This window comes from Acomys minous, assembly GCF_964271855.1.
Source record: "Acomys minous genome assembly, chromosome: 5".
NCBI lineage: Eukaryota > Metazoa > Chordata > Mammalia > Rodentia > Muridae > Acomys > Acomys minous.
In genome coordinates, this window is record NC_140494.1 from 1,466,417 (window position 1) to 1,473,729 (window position 7,313).

The following is a 7,313-nucleotide window of genomic DNA, read 5'->3' on the forward strand; positions in this document are numbered from 1 at the left end:
TACTTTTTTTTCCTTTGAGAAACTCGCTAGACTTGCCTTCCCATGTCGTTGGTTAAGTTTATATCACAGCCACATTCCTATCCTATATCGCGGTTGTTACTTTGGTGACTTTATTTGCCTGGTTCATAGTGTAGGGAAATGTGGATGCATAAGATGGAATCATTTTTTTTATCAATCTTAGCATTGCCTTTTAGTTTATTTTTTTTTTCTTCAGTGATCTAAGAGACAAGAAGTTTCCTTAGTAAATATCACAGATAACTGTTGTGTACCATCTTGGTGGATTGTCCATGTTAACGCATCAGAGGAAAGTGTTCACATCTCTATACGTGGACGCATTGTCTGGAGAATTTATGAGCCAGCTTCCGCTACCAGAGAAAGCTTCGTGGAGAAGAGAAGCCAATAACTGGCATTTAAAAAGAATCCTGACCCGCGCTGGCAGAAACAGAGGCTGTGGACTAGAGCGAAGTCTTGCAAGATTGTGGACAGCATCAAAGTCTTGCGTGGTTTGGATGGGAGATGCTTTTTCATGCAGCCATGTTAGAAAGCAGTTTCTCCAGGGACCGTCACTGATAGGAAAGAGAAAGCCCATTATATGCGCTATATTTGACAATGTGTATGGCAATATGTCAGAGAAGTGACTGCAATGCTTGAGAATAATTCAGTAAACTTCAATTCTAGGAGAAGCCAGGGCAACCACTGCTATGGTTTTTATAATCATGTACCTGGGAAAATAGAAGGCACACAAGGCAATTAGCAGATAAGTTATTTCATAAAAGACAATGGGCTTGGTTGTAGAAATATGGACACGTGTGTCTGGTTTACACATTTAATCTTTTTTATACAATATGCCACAAATTACTTGAGAAACATGGCAGAGATAACCAAAGAGTTATTTCAGTAATATATGTATCCCATATTTAGATTTTAGTTAAGTCCTCTGAATTGAAACGTTTCTTTACTGGGAAAAGGGTGGTACCAAAAGTTCATAAAAGGTGCAAGAAATTCACAAGACACACCAGGCCTCTATCTGCGCTTGTTATAGGTGGTAAACAGTGCTGAGGTGGAAAGACTGCTCAGCGGAATTCCTGCCCAGTGCACAGGACACCACGTTACTCAATATTCCCTGGTTAGCACCTGCACTGGAGCGGAGCTTTTGGAACTGCGGGTGTACGATCACCCTTACTTACCTACCCTTCTAAGCAGCCTCTCACTTATATTCTTATTTTTAAAAGCACAGTAGGTTCTCTGGTTCCCTAAGCTAGATCTGGATGGGTGTCTTTCTTGTTTTGTCATGGCCATCTATTCCTCTCTGTGCCTGTAGAAACAACTGCCCCAGCGAAATACGTGCACCAGTAACACAAAGGCAAGAAAAATTTCTTCTAACTATATGAAATAAATTTCTCTACACTCAAACACAGATGTCAAATACGCACATACCAAAGAATTTAATCAGAATTTACACTATGATGTTTCGAATTGCTTAGGAAATGTTATTTCTTTTTCAAACAACAACATTTCTTGTTTGATGCTAGGCACAGCTTGGTTGACTGAACTCTTGTGAAGAGCATAAAATTTGCCAATATCCTCATGTAATTGGCTTCTTTTCACCTATTTAACTAAGCACCTGTGCCATGAGAGTCTGCGTGTGCCATGGGTGACTTCTGAAATCCATTTTATTGTAGGAAAATAAATTAATGTCTTCATGTAATTGCTGTTAGGCTCACTGTTCACTAAGAATTCATTTAGGTTTGTTCATGGGGCAGCTTGTTCTATCTGGATCCCAGGAAAGAATTTGGAAGAACTCAGAAGATGTTGCCTACCTTGTTGTCATATGTTTTATTTCCTTTCTCTGAGGCAGGAGACCGCCATAGCTCTCCAGAATTCTTACCAGACCTGTTCATAGATTACACTAGAATTCCTTTGGGAGAGTTGGGCTGTCCTTGCCATTGGCCACCTTGAGTACGTAGATACACAGATATGCCAGTTGATCTAAATGGACATTATTTTAAATTAAAACCAGAGAATAGCAGGAACCATGCTGTAAGTGTGCAATGGAGTCTGTAAATTTGGTGAGCCAATTAAGCTGCACTCACACATAATGCTCCCTTAGCCCAAATAAAATACAAACATACAGTACATATATACTGACCTGAATATGTAATTTTAGGAATATCAGTAGTAGGTCCAAACTGCACTTGTAGTATTTTAGATAAAAGGAAGGAACAATTTATAACAGAATTTTGTTTTCAATGTGCAAATGCTGAAGTCTGAATGAGAGTCTATGACGAAAATCACATGAGATTTACTGCTATCAGTAACAACTATAACCGCATGGCATCAGCAACCACTGAAAGATTGTTCTAGAGTAAAGACACAAAAGGAGGAGAAGGAGGGTCAAGATGGGTCTGCAGGAGGATAAGGGTAATCAAAGCACCTTATATACACGTACAAAAGTGTTAGCGTTAAACCTGTTTTGTCTTGTTTCGTTTCTCAGTTAACTACAGGAATCCAAGTTACAGAAGAAATTGGTCATGGTGGCTCTGCGTCTACATCTCAGCACTGTGCCTGCAGAATCAGGAGCATCACCCCAGTGAGAGGCCATCTTGGGCCACACAGGGAATTCCAGGACAACCCGGGCCACAGAGCAATAGACTGGAGACATAGCTTGGTTAGCAGAGTGCATTCTGGGAACCCAGAGCAGCAAGTAAACCTGGGGACAATGGTACATGCCTGTCCTCCTAGCATGCAAGAGGTAGACATAGGAGAATCAGAAAGCACCAGGGCAGCCTTTGCTAAACAGTGAGATTGAGGTTGGCCTGGGTAATTGTGAGGCCTTGATTCACAAAAATCTATTAAAGGTTTTTATACAGTGAACACATCTCAATAAATCTTTTGAGTGAATGGATTGGATTATTTTCCCAAAGCAAACAGTGCTCACGTCTTTGGCGACTTTACAGTGTGCCTTTCCATGTACAGAGACTAATTCTGCACATGTAAAGCAGCGTTATTCCTAAACTCTGATAATTTAAAGGTGTTTCACCTTCTTGACATTCCCCAATAAAGTAAGACACGGGATGAGGTGGCATTTGACTACATGGAGCTGTCATATTTCCCGCAGGGAGACCTCTGTCTGAGCAGCCTTCACCAAATGTCAGTATCACCCCTTAGTCATAAGCACAGCCTGAGATGCCCCCCAGATGTTTGCAAATGACCTTTAATGGAGGCTGTGATCACTGCCACCAGCTACCCCAGCAATAGGAACTCACTGGGATGTAATGTGGAGGGCACAGAACCCAACCCCCCCACCCACCCAGGCTAGAGAAGCCTCCTGAAGCGCACGATTTTGGCAGCCTTGATTAGCCCCGACGTGTTCACTTGCATTTCTCCAGTCAGTAGACATTTTTAAGCTTTTCTGCTCTATTGCTCCTTAAAAACAAGAGAAAAAGGGTGAAGGAGGATTGCCTAAGGACTAAGAGTACTTGCTTTGCAAGCATGAAAACCAGAGTTCAAATCCCCAGTGCACACACACAGAAATGATGATTATGGCTGCCTATGTCTGTAACCCCATTGCTGCAGAGCAGAGGCAGGCTCACCGCGAGAGACTGCTGGCAGTCAGCCTAGCTCAAATGTGAGCTTCCCGTTCAGTGAGAGACCATGTCCTGAGGAAACAATGACAAGAACAACAGATAACTTGACCTGACATCCAGGTCTGGCCTCTGTGCGCATGTGCACCACTAAGGTTCACAGTCCAAATCTGGAGTCCCTGCCTTCTAATCAGGGACCACAGTGTAGCTAGCCTACAAATTTAATCCAGTTCTCATAACAATTTTGATGTCATATTTCACATATGTAGGGGGGGGAAAGCAATGCAAGAATTCATACAGAACCACAGATGGAGGTACAGTATCCAACCTCAATTTATACTACAGAGCTGTGGTGATAAGGACAGCTTGGTGCTGGCATAAAAATGAACAGTAAGACTAAGGAAACAGAACAGAGGACCTGGAAATTAACCAAAGAAGCAATGCCTGACAGAGGAGAAAAATTATACAGTGGAAAAAAGACAGCCTTCAACATATGATTCTCTAAAAACTGGAAACCCCCTGTGGAAGAATGAAATTAGATTTGTATCTTTCATACACACAGAAATCAATTTGAAATGGATCAAATATCTTCATTTAAAAGCAAAACTTCTAGTAAAAAAAATAAATATTTTCAAGATTTTGGGTTAGGGCAGCAATACCATAGGAACTAACCCAAAGTGTCAACAGATGGAACTTCATAAGATTTAAAAATGTTCTGCACATCAAAGGAAACTATCTGTAGAGTTCACAGACAGGAAACAGGATGGCAGATAGTATTTACCACTCATACATTAGACAAGGAACTAATAGCAGGAATTTTTTTAATGTCAGAAATTAAAGTCTGGCAATAAAACTGCCAATCAACACATAGGTAGATGAATTGAATAGACAGTTTTCAAAAAATGAAATACAAATAATCAGTTACATTTTAAAGGTGTTAACTTTCCTAGTAAGAACAAAAAAATACAAATTTAAACTACTTTGAAAGAGCACCTTACCTGCTCTGACAGCAAGTGTTAGTGAGAAACTCCACTGCTGGTGAGAGTACAAATTAATAAAGCCATTATGAGCACTGGCTTGGGGAGCTCTTCAGCTATTCCACTCCTGGGCCTGCACCCAGGGGACTCCATCCCTGTGTTTATTGCAGCCCAATCAATGACAGCATGGAAATAGAACCCTCCTAGTTGTTCATCAAAGGACCAGTGAGTAACAAAAAACTGATATGTACATAAAAATGGAATATTATTTAGCTCTAAAGAAAAAGAAAAATAACTAATCTTCAGGATAATAATATTAACCAAGACATGCAATTTCAGAAAGAAAAGTGCATCCACGTATGAGGGTATGCAAATATGCCAGTGCATGAGTGGGTATAGTACAACATTTAGAAAAATGAGAAAAGATAGTAAAAGGAGACAGCTGCTTGTTAGAAAGTTTACATAGATCATGTGTATTACGTCAATGTTTTTAATGCACTCTCAAGATGTAATACATTGTTAGTGCAAAATAAGTCTTTATATGAGCTTGTGTCCACAGGTGACTCTGCGAGGGGCTGGGGCCTGACTGGGAGGCCTGATTTTTACATTGTGTTTCCATTGCACATTCCTGTAGGATGTCCTTATGAGTACTGCCAGACTCCGTGCATTCTAGCCTTTAAACAGAAACCTCAGATTCAAATTACAGAATGCATTGTTTAAAAACACCTCAAAAGATATGATTTTGAAAACTCTAAGAATTCCTGAGAACACTGCTTTGTTGACCTTGAATTTCAAAGAGTAACATTTAAGGAATTTAAAGACACAGAGAAGCTTCTCCTTTAAAAAGATGTTTGAGATAATGTAATCCCTTGAAATATGCTAAAACCACTAAAATTTTATTTGATTTTTTTTTCCAGAGAGGTGGCCTATTTTATTTAGTCACTTGACTGATATGATTTAAAATAGTTGTTGTGATGGCCTCTGGGTCTATGTAAAATTCAATATTTAATCAAAATGCATAAATATAAGCAAGTGATTAACTGACACACATGAACCGCACAAGAGTAATTTTGAAGTCTGTCCTGCATACATAATTATTCTTTTTATTTATATTGCTGCAGTTACAAAAATAAAAGTAAAAAAAATTGTGTAGTTTAAACAAACATGATTTTCTTTTTAAAAGACTCATATTTTATTCTTATTCTCTAATGGTTAGCTGGTGGCACAGGGTTGATGGTTTTAGAATTGAAACATAAAATTTATCTTAAAAGTATGGTACAAAAATTTATATCTTAACGATATGGTACAGGCGAGCATGGAGGTGCATACCTTTAATCCCAGCACTTGGGAGGCAGAGGCAGGAGGATTGCTGTGAGTTTGAGGCCAGCCTGTTCTACACAGGGAGTCCAGGACAGCCAAGGCTACACAGAGAAACCCTGTTTCTAAACCCCCCCACAAAAGTATGGTACAATGGCACTATTTCATATTTGTTTCATATGTGCTTGATTTGTAAAGGTTAATTTTTAATTTTGTGTGTCTGCTTGTGGGGACTTGAATGTGAGTGCAGTGGCCAGCACGTGGTGGTGCTGGGCCACATGACCTGACACTGGATTACAGAGGGTTGTGAGCCTCTAATTTTGAATGATGGGAAATGAATCCAGGTCCTTGCAAAAGCAGCAAGTTCTGTTAACCACTGAGCCACCTCTCCAGCTTTTTTATTAATAAAACTTTAAACTTAAAAATAATACTAGCACAATACCACATGCAAAATAGGATTGTGAAAATACATCCAGATAATAAGAAACCATTGCATTTCTAAGAGTTATCCGTCTAGTTGTTGAATGGGGGCTAATAGTAATTTCTTAATTACGTAGAGATTGAATTTGGAGCTAAAAGCAGTAATTTGTTTGAGGGAGAAAGGAAAGACAGAATAGAACTAACGTCTAAACATGCCAGGCTCCAACAAGAACTGCTTATAAATTAATTTTACAGAATTGGGAGTCAAACCCAGGCCCTTACGTATGCCAGGGAAGTGCTTTACCACTGAGCTACACCCCAAGTATTCTGTTTAACTTACAGTCCCCTCTGCCCCATATACACAGTGGACATTTATTCTACCACTGAGAAAAATGAAATCATGCCATCTTCAGGAAAGCATTTTCATCTTCAGATCTTAAATTGTTTTATTGACTCCCTTGACCTGATAGTTTTCCTGAATTTATTCCATTTCTTCATTTCCTCTCTATCGGCTTCTGCTATGGCCTCTCTAAGGGCCTCAGTCTGTTTGGCAGTATCTCACTGTATTTGTTTACATATTTTATTCATTTCCTTCATTATCATCTTCACTAGGAAAGTTTTGAGGTCATTTTCTTGTGTTTCAGTTGTGTTAGAGTATCCTCGGCTGACAGCTTTGGAATAACTGGGTTCTGGAAATGCCATATTGTTTTGGCTTTTGTTGTTTTTAGGCCAGCCGGCCTTTAGCCATCTGGCTGTCTCTGGCATCATGTGGTAGTTTCTGGTGTCCTTCACTGGAGTCTGGGGACCATCCTCTGGAGAAGGGGACACTCAGAGTTGGCTACCTTCCTACTGGCTTCCTTGCTCCAAGGTCAATGAGATCCCACTGCCCAGGCACTGTGCTCAGTCAACATCCGCAGACCCTGTGCTCACCAAGTTGGGGAGCCAGTGATTACATCATAAGGTAGCCATTCCTCCACCAGTTGGGCCGAGGTTGGGGTACCCTGAATGTCTTCAC

The 7,313-nt window shown here is 40.1% G+C and overlaps 1 long non-coding RNA gene across 1 annotated transcript; it reads right to left on the reverse strand.

Moving 5' to 3' along the window:
- Positions 1 to 94: 94 nt before the first annotated feature.
- On the reverse strand, positions 95 to 2,337 carry LOC311597556. The gene is made up of 3 exons (XR_014779256.1): positions 2,150 to 2,337; positions 1,821 to 1,989; positions 95 to 566 (listed from the first exon to the last, which is right to left on the reverse strand). It is a non-coding gene; the product is annotated as an uncharacterized lncRNA (long non-coding RNA).
- Positions 2,338 to 7,313: the final 4,976 nt, after the last annotated feature.